Source organism: Centruroides vittatus, unplaced genomic scaffold (assembly GCF_030686945.1).
Source record: "Centruroides vittatus isolate TY-2023 unplaced genomic scaffold, ASM3068694v2 contig_879, whole genome shotgun sequence".
Classification (NCBI taxonomy): Eukaryota; Metazoa; Arthropoda; class Arachnida; order Scorpiones; family Buthidae; genus Centruroides; species Centruroides vittatus.
Window position 1 is genome coordinate 1809245 of NW_027122571.1, and position 12892 is coordinate 1822136.

At 27.6% G+C, this 12892-nt stretch overlaps 1 protein-coding gene across 3 annotated transcripts in view; it reads left to right on the top strand.

Moving 5' to 3' along the window:
* Positions 1 to 12892, top strand: part of LOC136983253 (protein muscleblind-like) — a 136504-nt gene that overhangs the window by 118144 nt on the left and 5468 nt on the right. For 2 of the 3 annotated variants that reach the window (XM_067279956.1, XM_067279959.1), the window contains one exon: positions 4753 to 9360. The exons of the other annotated variant lie outside the window; for it this stretch is intronic. The gene's annotated coding sequence lies outside the window, so the exon portion shown is untranslated. Of the gene's footprint in view, positions 1 to 4752; positions 9361 to 12892 lie in introns of those variants that run through there. 3 annotated transcript variants of the gene reach the window in all.

Sequence of the window (12892 nt, forward strand, 5' to 3'; positions counted from 1 at the left end):
TAACTTGTAGTTAGAAACATCAAACTGCTTTTCTCCTTTGTGTAAACTTAACCAAAAATTCTTTAGAAAATATGAAAAAACTTTGCATACCAATGGCATTCATCTGCCATTGCAATTTTTCTCAAACGATCAAAGACATGTATGCATATACCTTGTCTTTGGTTCTCTTCTGTTCATTTTTTGTACATCAATCCACATTTTTTTATTATTAGATATTCCTACTTGAACTTGATATGTTTTGATAATTCTTTCATAACTATTTAGAAGTGAGCAGTCGATGGATGTCATCAACATTAAAGTTTTTCTATCTAATTTTTTCATATTTATTTTAGAATTTATTATTATTATAAATTTATAATATGTCTAATGAAAGATGAACTTTTCAAGACCATTTTTGATGAGTGGTTAGTCAGTCTGATGTCAATTAAAATACCTGGCTTGATTTCAATGCTAATGGGCTATATAGTAATGAAAAGAATCTAAAATGAATTTTAATGACTAATATATCGTATTTACTCGAATATAAGACAATCTCGCATATAGGACGAGGTGTGATTTTCAAGGTCAAAATAAAGGAAATTAGATTTATTAATACAATTCTGATTTTATTTCATTTAATCAAAAGTAAAATATCAAATGCACGTAAATGCACACATTGTCCAGCAAAAATCTGTAAAATCGACAACATAATTTGTTCATGTAAAGCTGGACATTTGGGAACCTTTTTTGCCAATTCTTAACGGTCGAATTCACTCTTCATCGATTACACTTACAAGTTTCTCCGAATTCTGATTTCCAAATAAACATCTGTTTTCACATAGGAATTAATTAAAACATATATTGTGTTCCCGTGTAATTTTGGAATTCAATTCAAAAGCTTTGCTTTTCCTACTGCTATTCATCTTTACTCCTGACAATACATAAGAACAATTCAAACGACCCAGATAAAATACTTTTGTCTGGGTCGTTTGAATACATATTATTTCTTGTTTATATATAACAGCATTGCTTTTCACCACTTTACTAATGAAATCAAAACTAATGATGATGCCATTCATATAAAACTTAAGTTATTAAACGATGAATTTGAGTTATAAGACAACAGTAAAATAAATTTTAACATAACATTTTCTAAACAATAATTGGATAAAGGAAATAGAATTTCAGTATCCTGTTGGATACTCTGACCATTACAATACAACAAGATGATATTCCATATAAAAGCCTTACATGGTAAAGCCATATAAGGCTGTTCATATGTGAATCAATTCTGAAGCCCATTAAATATTATGGACATGAAAAAAATTAAATGGATAATAATAAATTCTAAAATAAACTTTAGAAGTATTATCATTTATTTTATTCATAAGAAGAATTCAATCAATTAGAATTACCTTATCAAATAAAATGAAACCAATGAAGCAATAAAATAAAAAAATTTTTATTGTTCAGTAGCCATTTCTGTTTTCTCCATTTGTGAAATTTTGGAGGTTCTGTTTTGGTATTCTGTTCTTTCATTTCACTTATTTTAATTACAATGAACTAATGGAAGCAAAGCAAAAACCAACACTTTAATGTTTGAGATGATATTTTCTAAACTCTATACTAGTCTTCAATGGTTGCTACAGAGGTGCAGGTATGCAGTTATGAACGAAACCTTGTGGTTTTATTTCAGTTCTAGCACTAGCAATTTTCTACAGAGTATCTGATGCCACAGATTCAGACATATATCAAGTGAATCAATTAAAGATACATTTCTTATTCTATAATACTGTATATACAAAATATTTTATAATATTTGGCTTTGCTTATAAGTATCTACTAAAACGTTGTTGAGAAAATTTAAAATTTTTAATCTTTGCTTAGAAATTATATATTTGACAGCATCAAAATTAAAATAAATTCAACTTAATAGATGTTTTAATGTAAAATTTACATTAGACTAGCTACAGTATTTATATTTTTGTTCCTATTATAAAAAATTTTTCATAATGTAAAAATCTTCATTCTTCTTTTGAAAATTGTTATTTAATAATTCATATTTCAATATGTGAATTCATTACTACAATCATTTATATTAGCTGTAATATATTAGTAAACTTTAAACTTATTTTTATTTGATTAGTATTAATTAAAAATATACAAATTGCTTATTAGAAATAATCTAATAAAACTAATGGAATTAAATGAAAACAAACATAAGAAAGCTGGAGTAGCTGAGCAGCATCAGACTTGCAACAAATTTCAGTCCAAGAATATATCCCAATAGGCTTGGTGGTCAAAAACCCCAGGAATTTTTCAGGAAGCAATCTGATCGGGATACATTGGGCTTTATACCTCACCATTTGGTCGCCCTCATTGTGGGTCTGGACGAACTCACAAAGAGTGAAAAAAAGGCACTCACAGTGCCCACAGGACAGAAAGACTAAAAAAAAAAAAATCATGTTGGCTTACAGCTCAAATTGTAATCAGATATTTTCAAATTAGAAGTTACAAAATACACATCACAGCAGGCCAAATGTCAGTTCTCTAGAGCCATTTCACATCACCTCATGTCCAAATCAGGATCAGTCACTTTTAAATTTAAAGTAATAGACTGTGTTTGCCATGAGCCAGACATCTGTTCATAAGGATGTACTGAATTAGAATAAGACATTTTTTAATTAAATATAACAGTCAGTACTTTAATTTGTTTATTAATTTATTTTTCTCAAGTGAATTATACTGCACATTAAAACAAAGAATAGCCACTGAGCAAATGGAAATGGCCCATCAGGAAATGTCCAATTTTCTGATGGGCTAGTCCACCACTGTAGCTGAGCAACCATGCTACTAATGGAATGGAATAACATGACTTTATATAATGGATATCAGATCTTTGTTTACTATCATTCAGATCTAGACTCACTTTACCCTTAGATTTACAGTACTTATTAGATGAGTGGTAAAGTTAGATAATCAAATAATTTTTTTAGTGCTAATGTCTTATCTATCCATTGCTTAAATATAATTCTATAGATACAAGACACTTTATATTGCAACATATAAAATAGAAATATTAACACACAAGACATATTTACATGAAAAAAATCTCTATTCATAATGTTTTAAAGTATGACTAGTTTTTATATTTTGATAATCATTTAAGATAACGTTATTGTAGCCGTTGGCATTACAGAACAGATACTGCCACATAAAACTGTTTACAGTGAATTAGAAATATATAAATTAACAACATTACTTGTTGCAATATTGTTTATTTAGCAGAGATAATCTTATCTCTGCTAATGATTTTGAAATTATTTTAAATGTTTAATTTTAATTCTGACAAATGGCGTATTAAATAATAGATGAGATTATATTTATATTCTAAAAGAGTAGTAAATTATAAGTCTTCATCATTCATTTAAATATTTTAATTCGAAAGATGTAATGTTATTTGCCACAAAAGTTTATAAGAAAAATTAATTGCACAACTCCATAAATGATCTAGTTGACAATTATGCTAATACGTATGTATATCAAAACTGAAATACTACATGTACACAGAATTTTAGTGCTCATAATAATTGACTAAATATTTAGAGAAAATTCTATTGTGTAATGGAAAAATATTATAAGACTAACCATTTTCTTTACAATATCAAGACATTTTAAACTTAAATATACTGGTTAAGTTCTTATTTTTAATCAGAAATTCAAATTGGTTTATATTTTTCCAAAAGCTGTTCAATCTTCAGTATAAACCAAATACCGTATTTTACGGACTATAAGACGCTACAGACTATAAGACGCACTTTAATTTTTAAGCATTTTTAAAAAAAAAAATACATATAAAATACATATAAGCTGCTACGGACTATAAGACGCACCTGAATTTTGGAGGCAATTTTTCGAAGAAAAAAATGCGTCTTATAGTCCGTAAAATACGGTAAATATCCATAAAATCTGTTTGGAAAATGTTGCAATAGATTAAAGTTTATTTTGGAAATTGTTTGTTGCATTCAAATTTTAACTTCTAGAACCTAACATCCATTTGTACAGTCGAAACTGGACAGTCACTGATGATTTTTTCCTATATTTACATAATTCAGAACTTTATTAATTAGCTATTTGTTAACAGATATTTGTCAGTACTGAAATTTAAATACAAAATCTATTTGAATTTCCAATTATATTATGCCAAAGTTCCTGTGTAGACATCATTTATGGACAGCCGCTGCTTCAAAATTTTCTAAGATATAACAAATTTGTTATTTAAAATTTTGAAAGTTATATAATTATAAATAAAATTGAAGTCCTAAAGCAAGAACATATTTCTTTATTGAATTTTAACTCACACAGAGTAAATATTATTTTCGGTCTTATGATCCATAATTTCTCATTGACTAGCCTATCAACCTCTAACCTGCCCTAAATACAGGACAAATTCAAAACTTAGAGTGTTTTTCCCAGAAAAACTTAGTTAATATTCTTGTGCCAAGGTCTTTAATTATTTTTTGCTATTTTGCATGTTTTTATACAAATCACATTCTAATTTTGCAAAAGCTATGTAATATATTCAATTTAAATATGAAATACAGTTTTCTCACTATTATTAATCAAAAATGCTAGCAATTTATTTTATTTTGTATCTAAAATGAATTTTTGTCAATGGCTTAAAATGTAATGATATATACATTTAAACATTATCTTTAATAATTTATTTTTAATAATAATAAATGTTTAATAAAATTGTTTTGTAAATTTCAGATAAGTAAAGGAGGTGAATATAAAAAATACTGAAGAAAAATATACCCACCTCTGAAAAAGTTATCATGTGCCCTTACTATTTCTTACACCCAGATTAAAGGGTGCTAGCAAGGGACGTCTTACGAATGATGGGAAAGGGGAACACAAGGCATGACAAAAAATAAAAAAAATAAAAAAAAACAACTAATTGTTTCTGTGATAAGACAAATCATGCCTTTGACATAAATATAAACAGTTGGAGAAGGCATTCCTTGTGTTACTGAATGTCTAGTCTGTGGATGAGCTTGAAGACTTTTGGGACAAATGATCCACAATGGTAACAAGCCAGAATGGAAAAAGTTTAAACAATGCATCAAGCAACTGTCATCCTGTATTCCAAGACCAGAAGACAAAGTTATCAAATTGATATTGAATTTCTTTGCTGCACTCTCAAATTTCAACTTTCGTTACCTAACATCCATTTCTTTGTGATACAAATCACTTACACCTCGTTTTGTACAGTCTATGCAAGATACCCCATTGAAATGGGAAAAATCTTTGGTAACAGTGAGAAAACATCTTGTAATATTTCAGATATCTATGTCATTGTCAACAGAGGTTATCAAGAATGTCAGCAGCTATTTTATGGAATGAAAAAGATTTGACTGAATCATTTATAGGTGCTGATGGAACAATGTTATGGTTTATTGGAAAATGATATTTTTAATAACATTGTTTTATAAGTATTGTTGTTTTTATTACATGCATATCTTTGTAAATCCTAATACAGTAATTTAGCATTTTCCATTGTTGTCACCACAATAATTCTATTAATATTGAAAATTAAATTTTTATAGCAAAACAAAAAAAAAATGTTATAAATCATGGTGGCAACTTATATTTTCAGGTGATTGCATGCATTAGTGAGTCGATTGTACAAAATTTTTGGAACGAAATAACTGCCGTGTCATTGCTTGATGTTGCTTGATGTTTGTGAAACAAGAAAAACCAACAGTAATTTATTTGTATTTGCATGTTGCCTGCCAATTTCAAAGTTTCATCCTGTCTTTTATGATCAAATGTCAGTCATGCAGCATAATTATTAACTATTGAATATTAGATGTAAGTACTTTGTTAAAAAAAAATGTATAAAACTATTTGATTTTATTGAGATTAAGTATCCATTGAATTATACACAATATTTATTGTGAAATATTGTTCATATATATATATATATATATATAACAATAACTATATGTTAACATGCTGATATTTTAGCATAATCATTACTAAGCATATAACCTTTCTTATGAATGAAAATTATTTTATAATTAATATAACTAGTTTGACTCTTAATAACATTCCGTTATAGGATCTAAGAGCCAAAAGGCTTGAATTAATAATCTTGGTAAACATGCCCCATAATTATCAATTCAAGCATTTGGTTTAGCTTTAGGTTGCTGCTGCATTCCTATGCTGCTGTAATTTCTTTCTGGAACAAAAACAAGTGTGTAGTTTTTTGTTTTATAAATGCATTTTTTGGGTTAATATTGACATTTCCTGCAGTTTTTATTCCATAAATTAATAGCCTTATACTAATTATGCTGATGACTGAAACAACCTCTTGGCAATTATGTTACACCATACTTTTTAAAAATGGAAAAACACATGCAATTTAATCATGCTTAAACATTTTTCTCTGAGAGATTGAATAATAATGAAATTGTTTGGACCACTGGTAGTAAGACTCTTGCTAAAAGAAATTAGTGAAAGAACCAGCACACAATATGTTCCATTGCTTCCGAAAATATTAAAATCGTTTAATTCATAACAGTAAGTCTATTTATAAGTATATTTTATTTCTATTGTATTGGTTCAAGAAGAGATATTTAATCCCAAGTCACAGAAGGCCTTAATGACATTAATTCAAATTCTAATAGATTTACTTAGCCCAAATAAAATATATTCTCAGAAGCAGTGGAAATGCAATCTTTGTGATAACTTTTCTTACTTAAAATATATATATATAGCTACAATATAAATATGATATTCTATGCTAAAATATGTTAAGCAATCTGCTGCTTTTCCATTCTGGAAAAAAGTATCTATATATATATATATATATAAAAATAAAAATAACCAAAACTAATATGTTTGCATATATTTGTTAATATAAGTGGAATGACCAAATGGATTATAGTAAGTTGGTGCTAAATGTATTGCTGAGCTTTACTGGTAAAGAATCACATATTGCATGAATAACTAAAATACTTTTGAGTGCAGCATTAATACAAAAGTGATTTTTCCCTTAAAGTGTTCTTGCTTGATATCATGTCCTAATGATATTTTATAGAAAGGTCACATTATATCAGCTGACCTCCAAGAGTGTTTGTTGTCTGATTTTGTGATTGTATTCATTTTGGTGCCTATTCACAGTACTATAGTTAAGATTAGATTAGAAATCACTGTAGAATATCTGTAGATTCCATGCATTGTAGCATATATTACAATCTGTGATGAACAAAGTTCCTTCTGTGGTTTGCCATCCATCTTCTGTGTAGAAAATTGTTATGTATTTAGGGTGTTAAACACGAGAAAACTGTTCTCAATATAATGAAATTATGTTCTTATTTTAAATGGTCCATATCGTTATGTCCTGTGTTATTCGACTGTTTCTTGTGTATTCATTAGGTTTGATATCAAATTATGACAAAAGTTAGCTTGTTTTAGGTCAAGTCAAAGTATTACTATCTTTAAAAGTGATTTAAAAAATGTTTGTTAAATAAATCTTAATAAACTGGCCATGTTTTATCATATTCTGCACATTTTTGTATGAAATATTAACAAGAAAATTTGTGTATATGAGAGTATAAAGTAGAAGTAGCTCTCATTACCTCATCCCTATGTTTAGCAACAAAGTCTAAATGTTTGTGCACCGTTATATTTTTTGATGAATCCAGGAAAACTGAACTGTCCTTTAGTTTATGTTATAATGTTAATGAATTGATTTTTAGTGTACAAAAATTATAGTTAAGGCTAAAAACTTAATATATACTTAATATTAAATCAAATACTCTTTGTAATGTAATTATTAGAATTAGACTTTGTTGTATAAACTTTCTATAAAAAAAAAAAAAAGGGATTCAATATGTCGAAATGTAATTCAATTCACTGTTAATACCACTTTAAAAGGTGCCAGTCTATTCTTGGGTAAAAAATGGTGTAACGAAATTTTTTAATCCATTGCCAGATGATCGGTGATTTGGTTTGCTGAGGGAATGGAATTTTTGTGTCTCAGAATCAATAGGATGGAAAAAGTTCAATAGTATCCACTGAACAGATGGCTAGTCAGTTGTTTATAAGAAATATTTTGTCAAAATGGTTATATTAGTGCAGTAAATTGTAAAATTATTGACTAAATGTGAAACGTGTATTATTTATCAAAAAAATGATGTGATATTAATAAAATGTGTAAACTTTTTAATAACAGAAATATAATTACATATCTTTTTCTTGTAATTTAAGTAATTGTATCTAAAGAGAAGATTAGCTGTAAATATTGCAAAGTGTACTAGAAGTACACTTAAGAATGTCATGGAATTTTTTGCCTTTATAAAGCGCATAAATAAGAAAAATTATTACCTGTGTTGATCATATAATAATAATAATAATAATAATAATAATAATATAAAAGTTCATTTAGTGAATTTATTTTTGTATTTTCCAATGTATTATATATTATATAAAGAAATATACATATAATTATCAGGGTCGGCTGGATATGGACCCACAAAACTGTTCTGTGCACATAGCATATCCTCTGAGGACAAAAGACCCAAATATTTGAAGTGGAGGGTCTTGTGTTTTAGTAAGATGTCAGATCATGGAGTTAGATATCACAAAAATATATATACTGTATATAAATATATATACATACATATATATATATATACATATAAATATTTATAAAGTGAAGTAAAGAGATAAGTGAAGTAGAAAGTCTCTCCAATTTGAGCTTCCACTGCCAGCAAGTGTTTACGTGCCATCCGATGCTAAAGAACTTTTTCCATCTCGATAAAGGGAGACAAAGTAATAGCATGTAAATCAATATGCTAACCTAAGGGACTTCTAATGAATTGCTCGGCCTTTCTAAGAAAGACCGATGTTGCTCAAAGTAAAGAGTTGTCGTTATTTGGTCAATAGGTTATTGTAAGAAAATTAATAAATAATAAAAATTAGAGGAATTTAGATATATGTTGAAACATTCAATAGAAAAATAAATCACTCAATCAGATCTATTAATCAAAAGAAAATTATATACTTTTGTATTAGTAAAGTATTTCAATTCATGTCGGACAACTACTACTAAGTCGCAACATACAGGTTTGCTATGCTTAGCTGACGTCACAAAATAACATTGGCTCCCAATGGCTGTCAATCACACCTATAACAAGGCTGAGAGTATAGGAGTTTTTAGTAATGTCTGTTACACAGAGTTTAGAAGCAGGAAACTGGCTACAAAAGTCTCTTAATATATGCTGAAAAGGCTTGTTTTTGCTGAGTGCTTTTCATGCCTGCAATGCTGTAATTTCAGTATAACAAAATAAAGTTACCTTTGTACTCAAAAAATTTGATTTTATTATAGTGTTTGTGATTTCACTTTAAAAGTTTCATTTAAAATATAAATCATTATATATTGTTGTAAATATCTATTTCTTCTTTAATTAAAAAACTAAAATAATAAAAATTGTAAAAATTATGGAGTTTGATCATTCTTAACATGATATACATTGTAAATTTTAAAAAAATATTTGCTGCACGTGCATAAATGATCTCCGTCTTATCAAAATAATGTTAATTTCTAAAGCAAGTACAGTATACAGTAGAACCTCCGATTAGCAAGCCCCAATTAATTGAGGTTCTGCATTATTCGAGGTAAACCTGTAAGTACACTATAATTTATTTTAAAAAATGTGTAAGAAAAGTAAAGTTCAAAATGGTGACATGTATTACAAAATAATTTGTTTCTGTTACCTTTTATCCTTCAATGTGAAACAAATCATTCATATTAAAAGTTAACTATAATAATATGTATTTTTATTCTTAAAACTATTATATATTGTTAACATTTTTAATCTTAAATCATCGTGGACAGGGCCATCTGTTTTATCAGAGTTTTGGTTGCATCAATCCACATTACCTCGGATAATCAGGGTTCTACTGTATTTCAAATATAATAATCTATTTCTGCTTGGTTTGATAATTTCAATAATTCAAAAATAATAATAATAAATTATCAGTAAAATTTATCTTTTTATAACAATTTATTCTTGACATCTACATTACAATTATTCTAAAAAATTTTTAACATTCAGACCAGACCTGTTGTTATAACAATATAAACTCACTTCAATATCTTTTGCTATAAACTTAAAATTCTTGATTTATATTCAACTTTAAATACTTGACAGATAATACATAGAAATTCAAGAACTAGTGACGACAAGAAAAGCTGAATGATTTATGTAAATTTTTCGTGTATTCGAAACTTGCATTTATTATTTGGACACATTTCATATAAATATTCAGTCTCCAATTCAATTTTATTTTAACTATCCAAAAATCAAAAAAACAACTGCTGTCATGACAGAAATTTTATTTTTATTTATAATAATACTTTAATGAAGATGTAATCAAAAAATATTGAAAGAGTTTATCTGCAGATTAAACTGTTTTCAATTTTTTATTCTACCCTTCACTTTACAATTTTAGAACAACATAATACAATGGGCAACTTTCTACTGTAATTATAAATTTATTTATATTTATTTTTAAATAATAAGAAGTAATAATTACATAATTTGAAAAGAATAATTTATTGCACAAAATTATATATAAAATTCAACCTAACCTAACCTACATCAGATTTACTCTTCACTTTTTTTTTCATATAATAGCAGTAAATTTTATTCTTACATAAAATTTAACTTCTTTTTTATTTATAGAGTTTTATAAGAATATCTTCTTTCTTACTTTATTATTATTTTAAAGTTTTATTGTAGAAAGAATACAAATTTGTAAATAAATCAATACTAAAATATTTTCTGATAATTTCTTAATATATCACAGCGACATATTGATAGGTAAAATATATTTCTTTTTTACATAGTAGTTTTAATTAAAACTATTCCCATAATATAAAATGTTTATAAATGCTATTTTGTCTTTGTTTTTGTCTTTGAATGATCTTATATCTACAATACAGTGGAACCTCGCATAACGAGCAAATCAAATTTTAAAAAGATGACTCACTCAACGAGCAATGTTTTGCATAATGAGTGACGAGGAGAGGGGAAGTCTCGGATTGTGCACATGCTCCATCATGCTATTATCTATATTTTTTTTGTTTTCTGCAAATCGAATTCGCATTCCAGGTTGGTTCATTCCATGCTAGAAGAAAAGACTATGATGATTCACACTCCTTAACAATGTATATTGTATAATTTTCTTTGAATAAACATTATACATAAAATATCATATTACTCGCATATAAGACAATCTCACATATAGGACAAGGTGTGACTTAAAGATCAAAATAAAGAAAATTAGATTTATTAATACAATTTTAATTTTATTTTGTTTAATCACAAATAAATTATCATCAAATGAACATATTAAGGCAAACAACCATGTTTTCTTGACACTATCACCTTTTGTCTACTTGGACTCGCCCTCCGAAGCTTTGTTACAATCCTCATCTTTTTCACTCTTACTCCACAAAGCATCGTCCTCTGATCCATCGAGTGAATTTAAAATGCAGTATTTCCTGAATGACTGCTATCAGCTTTTGAAGAATGCTTTCCTACACACCTGATACCCATGTAGCAAAGCCAAAAGATTATAATGTACACGTGACAGGAAAAAGTTTATTTTTAATGATTCAGAATGTACAAACATTCATTAAAAATACCAATTTAACAAATATGAAATAACTACATTTATAATCATTGCTAAGTGACCAGCTATTTTCGGATCATCTCTTTAAAAGCGACATTCATCTTGACCTCGATAGCACTCTGCTATAATAGCAGCATGAACTATACAGTAGAGCGTCGAAAAGTGGAACCAATTGGGGACTGGGGTCCTTCCAGTTAATGATTTGTTCCAGTTTCCGACTTTGTACGAAAAAATACATTAACCTGTCCGATGTTCAAATTTTTCTCCGTTGCGTGTCGCTTCGTGTTGAATTTTCGTCGATTTTAAGCCTAACGAAAATTTTTATGATGATCATCGAGGCTATCGTATCGTTAAAAATTATTTCTGCATTTTGTACAAACAAAATAAATATATTAAAGAATATAAAAAACATGAAAATTATACTTTAGAAGTAAATTTAGTATCAAAAACATTCGATTCAGCACGACACAGTCCGACTGAAAATCGTTCCACTTTCCGGCCATTCCACTTACCGACGTTCCACTTATCGACGCTCTACTGTACATGGTTCACAAAAATTATTGCAAAAACGCAAAGGATCCTTCGCTCATACATATAGAACGACCTAGGATTTTGAAACGGTGAAAAATGAATAAAAACCTTGTCTTATACACAAGTAAATACGGTATTTGAGTATTTTTTTCGGCACGGAACGCATTATCGTATTTTACATTAATTTCTATGGGAAAAATTGTTTCGCTTAATGAGTGTTTTACGTTATGAGTTAGGTTCTGGAACAAATTATGCTCGTTAAGTGAGGTTCCACTGTATATTCAAGTTTAAAATATTTCAAATTATTTTCTACAAATAACTATCTGCTAGAAGATAAACAGAGAAGAATTTGATAACTATAATACCTGCTTCTATTACTTTGCCATTTACTAGGTGATGCATTTATAATGCTTCTGACAAATATCTTATAAAATAAGCATCAATTAAAAAATTGATTAGAATAAAACTTATTTATTTTCAAGACACCTTTCAATTTCATAAAAATTAAGCTATCTCTAGCCCTTTTATTGGAGATGGAAACACCTTTAGAATTTCAAATGGAACCACTTTTTTTTTTTTTTTTTTTCATTTTTGGATTCTCCATTAAAGAATAATAAAATTTATTTAAGTCTTTAGTTATATTCTTATAAAGTATTTTTTCCAACAGTATAGA